The sequence below is a fragment of the Oncorhynchus kisutch genome, linkage group LG17, assembly GCF_002021735.2.
Source record: "Oncorhynchus kisutch isolate 150728-3 linkage group LG17, Okis_V2, whole genome shotgun sequence".
Taxonomy (NCBI): Eukaryota; Metazoa; Chordata; class Actinopteri; order Salmoniformes; family Salmonidae; genus Oncorhynchus; species Oncorhynchus kisutch.
In genome coordinates this window covers 77,195,016-77,208,760 of record NC_034190.2, presented here as the reverse complement: position 1 = coordinate 77,208,760, position 13,745 = coordinate 77,195,016, and the positions used below count along the sequence as shown (strand labels likewise).

The following is a 13,745-nucleotide window of genomic DNA, read 5'->3' as shown; positions in this document are numbered from 1 at the left end:
GCTACACTAACTATACATCTCCTTACAATAACTATACATCTCCCTACACTAACTATACATCTCCCTACACTAACTGTACATCTCCTTACACTATCTAGACATCTCCCTACACTAACTATACATCTCCCTACACTAACTATACATCTCCCTACAGTAACTATACATCTCCTTACACTAACTATACATCTCCCTACACTAACTATACATCTCCTTACAATAACTATACATCTCCCTACACTAACTATACATCTCCCTACACTAACTGTACATCTCCTTACACTATCTAGACATCTCCTTACACTATCTAGACATCTCCCTACACTAACTATACATCTCCCTACACTAACTATACATCTTGCTACACTAACTATACTTTACATCTCCTTACACTAACTATACATCTCCTTACACTAACTATACATCTCCCTACACTAACTATACATCTCCCTACACTAACTATATCTCCCTACACTAACTATACATCTCCTTACACTAACTATACATCTCCCTACACTAACCATAATATACATCTCCCTACACTAACTATACAGCTCGCTACACTAACTATATCTCCCTACACTAACTATACATCTCCTTACACTAACTATACATCTCCCTACACTAACTATACATCTCCCTACACTAACTATAATATACATCTCCTTACAATAACTATACATCTCCTTACAATAACTATACATCTCCTTACACTAACTATACATCTCCTTACAATAACTATACATCTCCTTACACTAACTATAATATACATCTCCTTACAATAACTATACATCTCCCTACAATAACTATACATCTCCTTACACTAACTACACTAACTATACATCTCCCTACACTAACTATACATCTCCTTACAGTAACTATACATCTCCCTACACTAACTATAATATACATCTCCTTACAATAACTATACATCTCCTTACACTAACTATACTTTACATCTCCTTACAATAACTATACATCTCCTTACACTAACTATACATCTCCCTACACTAACTATACATCTCGCTACACTAACTATACTTTACATGTCCTTACACTAACTACACTAACTATACATCTCCCTACACAAACTATACTTTACATCTCCTTACAATAACTATACATCTCCTTACACTAACTATACATCTCCCTACACTAACTATACATCTCCCTACACTAACTATACATCTCCCTACACTAACTATACATCTCGCTACACTAACTATACATCTCCCTACACTAACTATAATATACATCTCCCTACACTAACTATACATCTCCCTACACTAACTATACATCTCCTTACAATAACTATACATCTCCCTACACTAACTATACACCTCCCTACACTAACTGTACATCTCCTTACACTATCTAGACATCTCCCTACACTAACTATACATCTCCCTGCACTAACTATACATCTCCCTACACTAACTATACATCTCCCTACAGTAACTATACATCTCCTTACACTAACTATACATCTCCCTACACTAACTATACATCTCCTTACAATAACTATACATCTCCCTACACTAACTATACATCTCCCTACACTAACTGTACATCTCCTTACACTATCTAGACATCTCCCCACACTAACTATACATCTCCCTACACTAACTATACATCTCCCTACACTAACTATACATCTTGCTACACTAACTATACTTTACATCTCCTTACACTAACTATACATCTCCTTACACTAACTATACATCTCCCTACACTAACTATACATCTCCCTACACTAACTATATCTCCCTACACTAACTATACATCTCCTTACACTAACTATACATCTCCCTACACTAACTATACATCTCCCTACACTAACCATAATATACATCTCCCTACACTAACTATACAGCTCGCTACACTAACTATATCTCCCTACACTAACTATACATCTCCTTACACTAACTATACATCTCCCTACACTAACTATACATCTCCCTACACTAACTATAATATACATCTCCTTACAATAACTATACATCTCCTTACAATAACTATACATCTCCCTACACTAACTATACTTTACATCTCCTTACAATAACTATACATCTCCTTACAATAACTATACATCTCCTTACACTAACTATAATATACATCTCCTTACACTAACTATACATCTCCCTACACTAACTATACATCTCCCTACACAAACTATACTTTACATCTCCTTACAATAACTATACATCTCCTTACACTAACTATACATCTCCCTACACTAACTATACATCTCGCTACACTAACTATACTTTACATGTCCTTACACTAACTACACTAACTATACATCTCCCTACACAAACTATACTTTACATCTCCTTACAATAACTATACATCTCCTTACACTAACTATACATCTCCCTACACTAACTATATTTTACATCTCCTTACACTAACTATACATCTCCCTACACTAACTATACATCTCCCTACACTAACTATACTTTACATCTCCTTACAATAACTATACATCTCCCTACACTAACTATACATCTCCTTACACTAACTATACATCTCCCTACACTAACTATACATCTCCTTACAATAACTATACATCTCCCTACACTAACTATACATCTCCCTACACTAACTGTACATCTCCTTACACTATCTAGACATCTTCCTACACTAACTATACATCTCCCTACACAAACTATACATCTCCCTACACTAACTATACATCTTGCTACACTAACTATACTTTACATATCCTTACACTAACTATACATCTCCCTACACTAACTATACATCTCCCTACACTAACTATATCTCCCTACACTAACTATAGATCTCCTTACACTAACTATACATCTCCCTACACTAACTATACATCTCCCTACACTAACTATAATATACATCTCCCTACACTAACTACACTAACTATACATCTCCCTACACTAACTATACTTTACATGTCCTTACACTAACTACACTAACTATACATCTCCCTACACAAACTATACTTTACATCTCCTTACAATAACTATGCATCTCCTTACACTAACTATACATCTCCCTACACTAACTATACATCTCGCTACACTAACTATACTTTACATGTCCTTACACTAACTACACTAACTATACATCTCCCTACACTAAATATACATCTCCCTACACTAACTATACATCTCCCTACACTAAATATACATCTCCCTACACTAACTATACATCTCCCTACACTAACTATACATCTCCCTACACTAACTATACATCTCCTTACACTAACTATACATCTCCCTACACTAACTATACATCTCCCTAAACTAAATATACATCTCCCTACACTAACTATACTTCTCCTTACAATAACTATACATATCCCTACACTAACTATACATCTCCCTACACTAACTATACATCTCCTTACACTAACTATACATCTTGCTACACTAACTATACTTTACATCTCCTTACACTAACTGTACATCTCCTTACACTAACTATACATCTCCCTACACTAACTATACATCTCCCTACACTAACTATACATCTCCCTAAACTAACTATACATCTCCCTACACTAACTATACATCTCGCTACACTAACTATACTTTACATCTCCTTACACTAACTATACATATCCCTACACTAACTATACATCTCCCTACAACTAACTATAATATACATCTCCCTACACTAATTATACATCTACCTACACTAACTATACATCTCCTTACACTAACTATACATCTCCCTACAGTAACTATACATCTCCCTACACTAACTATAATATACATCTCCCTACACTAATTATACATCTCGCTACACTAACTATACTTTACATCTCCTTACACTAACTACACTAACTATACATCTCCCTACACAAACTATACATCTCCATACACTAACTATACATCTCCTTACACTAACTATACATCTCGCTACACTAACTATACTTTACATCTCCTTACGCTAACTATACATATCTCTACACTAACTATACATCTCCCTACACTAACTATACATCTCCCTACACTAACTATACATCTCGCTACACAAACTATACTTTACATCTCCTTACAATAACTATACATCTCCTTACACTAACTATACATCTCCCTACACTAACTATACATCTCGCTACACTAACTATACTTTACATGTCCTTACACTAACTACACTAACTATACATCTCCCTACACAAACTATACTTTACATCTCCTTACAATAACTATACATCTCCTTACACTAACTATACATCTCCCTACACTAACTATACATCTCCCTACACAAACTATACTTTACATCTCCTTACAATAACTATACATCTCCTTACACTAACTATACATCTCCCTACACTAACTATAATATACATCTCCTTACAATAACTATACATCTCCTTACAATAACTATACATCTCCTTACACTAACTATAATATACATCTCCCTACAATAACTACACTAACTATACATCTCCCTACACAAACTATACTTTACATCTCCTTACAATAACTATACATCTCCTTACACTAACTATACATCTCCCTACACTAACTATACATCTCACTACACTAACTATACTTTACATGTCCTTACACGAACTACACTAACTATACATCTCCCTACACAAACTATACTTTACATCTCCTTACAATAACTATACATCTCCCTACACTAACTATACATCTCCCTACACTAACTATAATATACATCTCCCTACACTAATTATACATCTCGCTACACTAACTATACTTTACATCTCCTTACACTAACTACACTAACTATACATCTCCCTACACAAACTATACATCTCCATACACTAACTATACATCTCCTTACACTAACTATACATCTCGCTACACTAACTATACTTTACATCTCCTTACGCTAACTATACATATCTCTACACTAACTATACATCTCCCTACACTAACTATACATCTCCCTACACTAACTATACATCTCGCTACACAAACTATACTTTACATCTCCTTACAATAACTATACATCTCCTTACACTAACTATACATCTCCCTACACTAACTATACATCTCGCTACACTAACTATACTTTACATGTCCTTACACGAACTACACTAACTATACATCTCCCTACACAAACTATACTTTACATCTCCTTACAATAACTATACATCTCCTTACACTAACTATACATCTCCCTACACTAACTATACATCTCCCTACACTAACTATACTTTACATCTCCTTACAATAACTATACATCTCCTTACAATAACTATACATCTCCTTACACTAACTATAATATACATCTCCTTACACTAACTATACATCTCCCTACACTAACTATACATCTCCCTACACAAACTATACTTTACATCTCCTTACAATAACTATACATCTCCTTACACTAACTATACATCTCTCTACACTAACTATAATATACATCTCCTTACAATAACTATACATCTCCTTACAATAACTATACATCTCCTTACACTAACTATATATACATCTCCCTACAATAACTACACTAACTATACATCTCCCTACACAAACTATACTTTACATCTCCTTACAATAACTATACATCTCCTTACACTAACTATACATCTCCCTACACTAACTATACATCTCGCTACACTAACTATACTTTACATGTCCTTACAACGAACTACACTAACTATACATCTCCCTACACAAACTATACTTTACATCTCCTTACAATAACTATACATCTCCTTACACTAACTATACATCTCCCTACACTAACTATACATCTCCCTACACTAACTATACTTTACATCTCCTTACAATAACTATACATCTCCTTACAATAACTATACATCTCCTTACACTAACTATAATATACATCTCCTTACACTAACTATACATCTCCCTACACTAACTATACATCTCCCTACACAAACTATACTTTACATCTCCTTACAATAACTATACATCTCCTTACACTAACTATACATCTCCCTACACTAACTATACATCTCGCTACACTAACTATACTTTACATGTCCTTACACTAACTACACTAACTATACATCTCCCTACACAAACTATACTTTACATCTCCTTACAATAACTATACATCTCCTTACACTAACTATACATCTCCCTACACTAACTATATTTTACATCTCCTTACACTAACTATACATCTCCCTACACTAACTATAATATACATCTCCTTACAATAACTATACATCTCCTTACAATAACTATACATCTCCTTACACTAACTATAATATACATCTCCCTACAATAACTACACTAACTATACATCTCCCTACACAAACTATACTTTACATCTCCTTACAATAACTATACATCTCCTTACACTAACTATACATCTCCCTACACTAACTATACATCTCGCTACACTAACTATACTTTACATGTCCTTACACGAACTACACTAACTATACATCTCCCTACACAAACTATACTTTACATCTCCTTACAATAACTATACATCTCCTTACACTAACTATACATCTCCCTACACTAACTATACATCTCCCTACACTAACTATACTTTACATCTCCTTACAATAACTATACATCTCCTTACAATAACTATACATCTCCTTACACTAACTATAATATACATCTCCTTACACTAACTATACATCTCCCTACACTAACTATACATCTCCCTACACAAACTATACTTTACATCTCCTTACAATAACTATACATCTCCTTACACTAACTATACATCTCCCTACACTAACTATACATCTCGCTACACTAACTATACTTTACATGTCCTTACACTAACTACACTAACTATACATCTCCCTACACAAACTATACTTTACATCTCCTTACAATAACTATACATCTCCTTACACTAACTATACATCTCCCTACACTAACTATATTTTACATCTCCTTACACTAACTATACATCTCCCTACACTAACTATACATCTCCCTACACTAACTATACTTTACATCTCCTTACAATAACTATACATCTCCCTACACTAACTATACATCTCCTTACACTAAATATACATCTCCCTACACTAACTATACATCTCCCTACACTAAATATACATCTCCCTACACTAACTATACATCTCCCTACACTAAATATACATCTCCCTACACTAACTATACATCTCCCTACACTAAATATACATCTCCCTACACTAACTATACATCTCCCTACACTAACTATACATCTCCCTAAACTAAATATACATCTCCCTACACTAACTATACTTCTCCTTACAATAACTATACATATCCCTACACTAACTATACATCTCCCTACACTAACTATACATCTCCTTACACTAACTATACATCTTGCTACACTAACTATACTTTACATCTCCTTACACTAACTGTACATCTCCTTACACTAACTATACATCTCCCTACACTAACTATACATCTCCCTACACTAACTATACATCTCCCTAAACTAACTATACATCTCCCTACACTAACTATACATCTCGCTACACTAACTATACTTTACATCTCCTTACACTAACTATACATATCCCTACACTAACTATACATCTCCCTACACTAACTATAATATACATCTCCCTACACTAATTATACATCTACCTACACTAACTATACATCTCCTTACACTAACTATACATCTCCCTACAGTAACTATACATCTCCCTACACTAACTATAATATATATCTCCCTACACTAATTATACATCTCGCTACACTAACTATACTTTACATCTCCTTACACTAACTACACTAACTATACATCTCCCTACACAAACTATACATCTCCATACACTAACTATACATCTCCTTACACTAACTATACATCTCGCTACACTAACTATACTTTACATCTCCTTACGCTAACTATACATATCTCTACACTAACTATACATCTCCCTACACTAACTATACATCTCCCTACACTAACTATACATCTCGCTACACAAACTATACTTTACATCTCCTTACAATAACTATACATCTCCTTACACTAACTATACATCTCCCTACACTAACTATACATCTCGCTACACTAACTATACTTTACATGTCCTTACACTAACTACACTAACTATACATCTCCCTACACAAACTATACTTTACATCTCCTTACAATAACTATACATCTCCTTACACTAACTATACATCTCCCTACACTAACTATATTTTACATCTCCTTACACTAACTATACATCTCCCTACACTAACTATACATCTCCCTACACTAACTATACTTTACATCTCCTTACAATAACTATACATCTCCCTACACTAACTATACATCTCCTTACACTAACTATACATCTCCCTACACTAACTATACATCTCCTTACAATAACTATACATCTCCCTACACTAACTATACATCTCCCTACACTAACTGTACATCTCCTTACACTATCTAGACATCTTCCTACACTAACTATACATCTCCCTACACAAACTATACATCTCCCTACACTAACTATAACCTTGCTACACTAACTATACTTTACATATCCTTACACTAACTATACATCTCCCTACACTAACTATACATCTCCCTACACTAACTATATCTCCCTACACTAACTATAGATCTCCTTACACTAACTATACATCTCCCTACACTAACTATACATCTCCCTACACTAACTACACTAACTATACTCTCCCTACACTAACTATACTTTACATGTCCTTACACTAACTACACTAACTATACATCTCCCTACACAAACTATACTTTACATCTCCTTACAATAACTATGCATCTCCTTACACTAACTATACATCTCCCTACACTAACTATACATCTCGCTACACTAACTATACTTTACATGTCCTTACACTAACTACACTAACTATACATCTCCCTACACTAAATATACATCTCCCTACACTAACTATACATCTCCCTACACTAAATATACATCTCCCTACACTAACTATACATCTCCCTACACTAACTATACATCTCCCTACACTAACTATACATCTCCTTACACTAACTATACTCTCCCTACACTAACTATACATCTCCCTAAACTAAATATACATCTCCCTACACTAACTATACTTCTCCTTACAATAACTATACATATCCCTACACTAACTATACATCTCCCTACACTAACTATACATCTCCTTACACTAACTATACATCTTGCTACACTAACTATACTTTACATCTCCTTACACTAACTGTACATCTCCTTACACTAACTATACATCTCCCTACACTAACTATACATCTCCCTACACTAACTATACATCTCCCTAAACTAACTATACATCTCCCTACACTAACTATACATCTCGCTACACTAACTATACTTTACATCTCCTTACACTAACTATACATATCCCTACACTAACTATACATCTCCCTACACTAACTATAATATACATCTCCCTACACTAATTATACATCTACCTACACTAACTATACATCTCCTTACACTAACTATACATCTCCCTACAGTAACTATACATCTCCCTACACTAACTATAATATACATCTCCCTACACTAATTATACATCTCGCTACACTAACTATACTTTACATCTCCTTACACTAACTACACTAACTATACATCTCCCTACACAAACTATACATCTCCATACACTAACTATACATCTCCTTACACTAACTATACATCTCGCTACACTAACTATACTTTACATCTCCTTACGCTAACTATACATATCTCTACACTAACTATACATCTCCCTACACTAACTATACATCTCCCTACACTAACTATACATCTCGCTACACTAACTATACTTTACATGTCCTTACACTAACTACACTAACTATACATCTCCCTACACAAACTATACTTTACATCTCCTTACAATAACTATACATCTCCCTACACTAACTATACATCTCCCTACACTAACTATACTTTACATCTCCTTACAATAACTATACATCTCCTTACAATAACTATACATCTCCTTACACTACTATAAATATACATCTCCTTACACTAACTATACATCTCCCTACACTAACTATACATCTCCCTACACAACTATACTTTAACATCTCCTTACAATAACTATACATCTCCTACACTAACTATACATCTCCCTACACTAACTATAATATACATCTCCTTACAATAACTAATACATCTCCTTACAATAACTATAATATACATCTCCCTACAATACTACACTAACTATACATCTCCCTACACAAACTATACTTTACATCTCCTTACATAACTATACATCTCCTTACACTAACTATACATCTCCCTACACTAACTATACATCTCGCTAACAACTAACTATACTTTACATGTCCTTACACGAACTAACTAACTATACATCTCCTACACAACTATACTTTACATCTCCTTACACTAACTATACATCTCCTTACACTAACTATACATTTCCTACACTAACTATACATCTCCCTACACTAACTATACTTTACATCTCCTTACACTAACTATACATCTCCTTACACTAACTATACATCTCCCTACACTAACTATACATCTCGCTACACTACCTATACTTTACATGTCCTTACACTAACTACACTAACTATACATCTCCCTACACAAACTATACTTTACATCTCCTTACAATAACTATACATCTCCTTACACTAACTATACATCTCCCTACACTACTATATTTTACATCTCCTTACACTAACTATACATCTCCTACACTAACTATAATATACATCTCCTTACAATAACTATACATCTCCTTACAATAACTATAATCTCCTCCTTACACTAACTATAATATACATCTCCTACATAACTACACTAACTATACATCTCCCTACACAACTATACTTTACATCTCCTTACAATAACTATACATCTCCTTACACTAACTATACATCTCCCTACACTAACTATACATCTCGCTACACTAACTATACTTTACATCTCCTTACAACACTAACTACACTAACTATACATCTCCCTACACAAACTATACTTTATACATCTCCTTACAATAACTATACATCTCCTTACACTAACTATACATCTCCCTACACTAACTATACATCTCCCTACACTAACTATACTTTACATCTCCTTACAATAACTATACATCTCCTTACAATAACTATACATCTCCTTACACTAACTATAATATACATCTCCTTACACTAACTATACATCTCCCTACACTAACTATACATCTCCCTACACAAACTATACTTTACATCTCCTTACAATAACTATACATCTCCTTACACTAACTATACATCTCCCTACACTAACTATACATCTCGCTACACTAACTATACTTTACATGTCCTTACACTAACTACACTAACTATACATCTCCTACACAAACTATACTTTACATCTCCTTACAATAACTATACATCTCCTTACACTAACTATACATCTTCCCTACACTAACTATATTTTACATCTCCTTACACTAACTATACATCTCCCTACACTAACTATACATCTCCCTACACTAACTATACTTTACATCTCCTTACATAACTATACATCTCCCTACACTAACTATACATCTCCTTACACCTAAATATACATCTCCTACACTAACTATACATCTCCCTACACTAAATATACATCTCCCTACACTAACTATACATCTCCCTACACTAACTATACATCTCCCTACACTAACTATACATCTCCCTACACTAAATATACATCTCCTTACACTAACTATACATCTCCCTACACTAACTATACATCTCCTAAACTAAATATACATCTCCCTACACTAACTATACTTCTCCTTACAATAACTATACATATCCCTACACTAACTATACATCTCCCTACACTAAACTATACATCTCCTTACACTAACTATACATCTTGCTTACACTAACTATACTTACATCTCCTTACACTAACTGTACATCTCCTTACACTAACTATACATCTCCCTACACTAACTATACATCTCCCTGACACTAACTATACATCTCCCTAAACTAACTATACATCTCCCTACACTAACTATACATGCTCGCTACACTAACTATACTTTACATCTCCTTACACTAACTATACATATCCTACACTAACTATACATCTCCCTACACTAACTATAATATACATCTCCCTACACTATTATACATCTACCTACACTAACTATACATCTCCTTACACTAACTATACATCTCCCTACAGTAACTATACATCTCCCTACACTAACTATATATATATCCTCCCTACACTAATTATACATCTCCGCTACACTAACTATACTTTACATCTCCTTACACTGACTACACTAACTATACATCTCCCTACACAACTATACATCTCCATACACTAACTATACATCTCCTTACACTAACTATACATCTCGCTACACTAACTATACTTTACATCTCCTTACGCTAACTATACATATCTCTACACTAACTATACATCTCCCTACACTAACTATACATCCCCTACACTAACTATATACATCTCGCTACACAAACTATACTTTACATCTCCTTACAATAACTATACATCTCCTTACACTAACTATACATCTCCCTCCTACACTAACTCTATACATCTCGCTACACTAACTATACTTTACTGTCCTTACACTAACTACACTAACTATACATCTCCCTACACAAACTACTTTACATCTCCTTACAATAACTATACATCTCCTTACACTAACTATACATCTCCCTACACTAACTATATTTTACAAACATCTCCTTACACTAACTATACATCTCCCTACACTAACTATACATCTCCCTACACTAACTATACTTTACATCTCCTTAACAATCTATACATCTCCCTACACTAACTATACATCTCCTTACATAACTATACATCTCCCTACACTAACTATACATCTCCTTACAATAACTATACATCTCCTACACTAACTATACATCTCCTACACACTAACTGTACATCTCCTTACCTATCTATACATCTTCCTACCTAACTATACATCTCCCTACACAAACTATACATCTCCCTACACTAACTATAACCTTGCTACACTAAACTATACTTTACATATCCTACACTAACTATACATCTCCCTACACTAACTATACATCCTCCACTACCGAACTATATCTCCCTACACTAACTATAATCTCCTTACACTAACATATACTAATCTCCTACACTACTATACATCTCCCTACACTACCTACACTAACTATACATCTCCCTACACTAACTATACTTTCATGTCCTTACACTAACTACACTAACTATACATCTCCCTACACAACTATACTTACATCTCCTTACACTAACTATGCATCTCCTTACACTAACTATACATCTCCCTACCCTAACTATACATCTCGCTACACTACTACTATACACTTCTACATCTCCTTACACTAACTACACCTAACTATACATCTCCCTACACTAACTATACATCTCCCTACCTAACTATACATCTCCCTACACTAAATATACATCTCGCCTACACTAACTATACATCTCCCTACACTACTATACTCTCCCTACACTACCTATACATCTCCCTTACACTAACTATACATCTCCCTACACTAACTATACATCTCCCTACACTAACTATACATCTCCCTACACTAACTATACTTCTCCTTACACTAACTATACATATCCCTACACTAACTATGCATCTCCCTACACTAACTATACATCTCCTTACACTAACTATACATCTTGCTACACTAACTATACTTTACATCTCCTTACACTAACTATAAGCATCTCCTTACACTAACTTACATCTCCCTACACTAACTATACATCTCCCTACACTAACTATACATCTCCCTAACCTAACTATACATCTCCCTACACTAACTATACA

At 34.2% G+C, this 13,745-nt stretch overlaps 1 protein-coding gene across 3 annotated transcripts in view; it reads left to right on the top strand.

Annotated features, from left to right (window-relative positions):
- LOC109908334 (sodium channel protein type 8 subunit alpha-like) overlaps positions 1-13,745 on the top strand; it is a 128,976-nt gene that overhangs the window by 53,848 nt on the left and 61,383 nt on the right. The window lies entirely within an intron of this gene.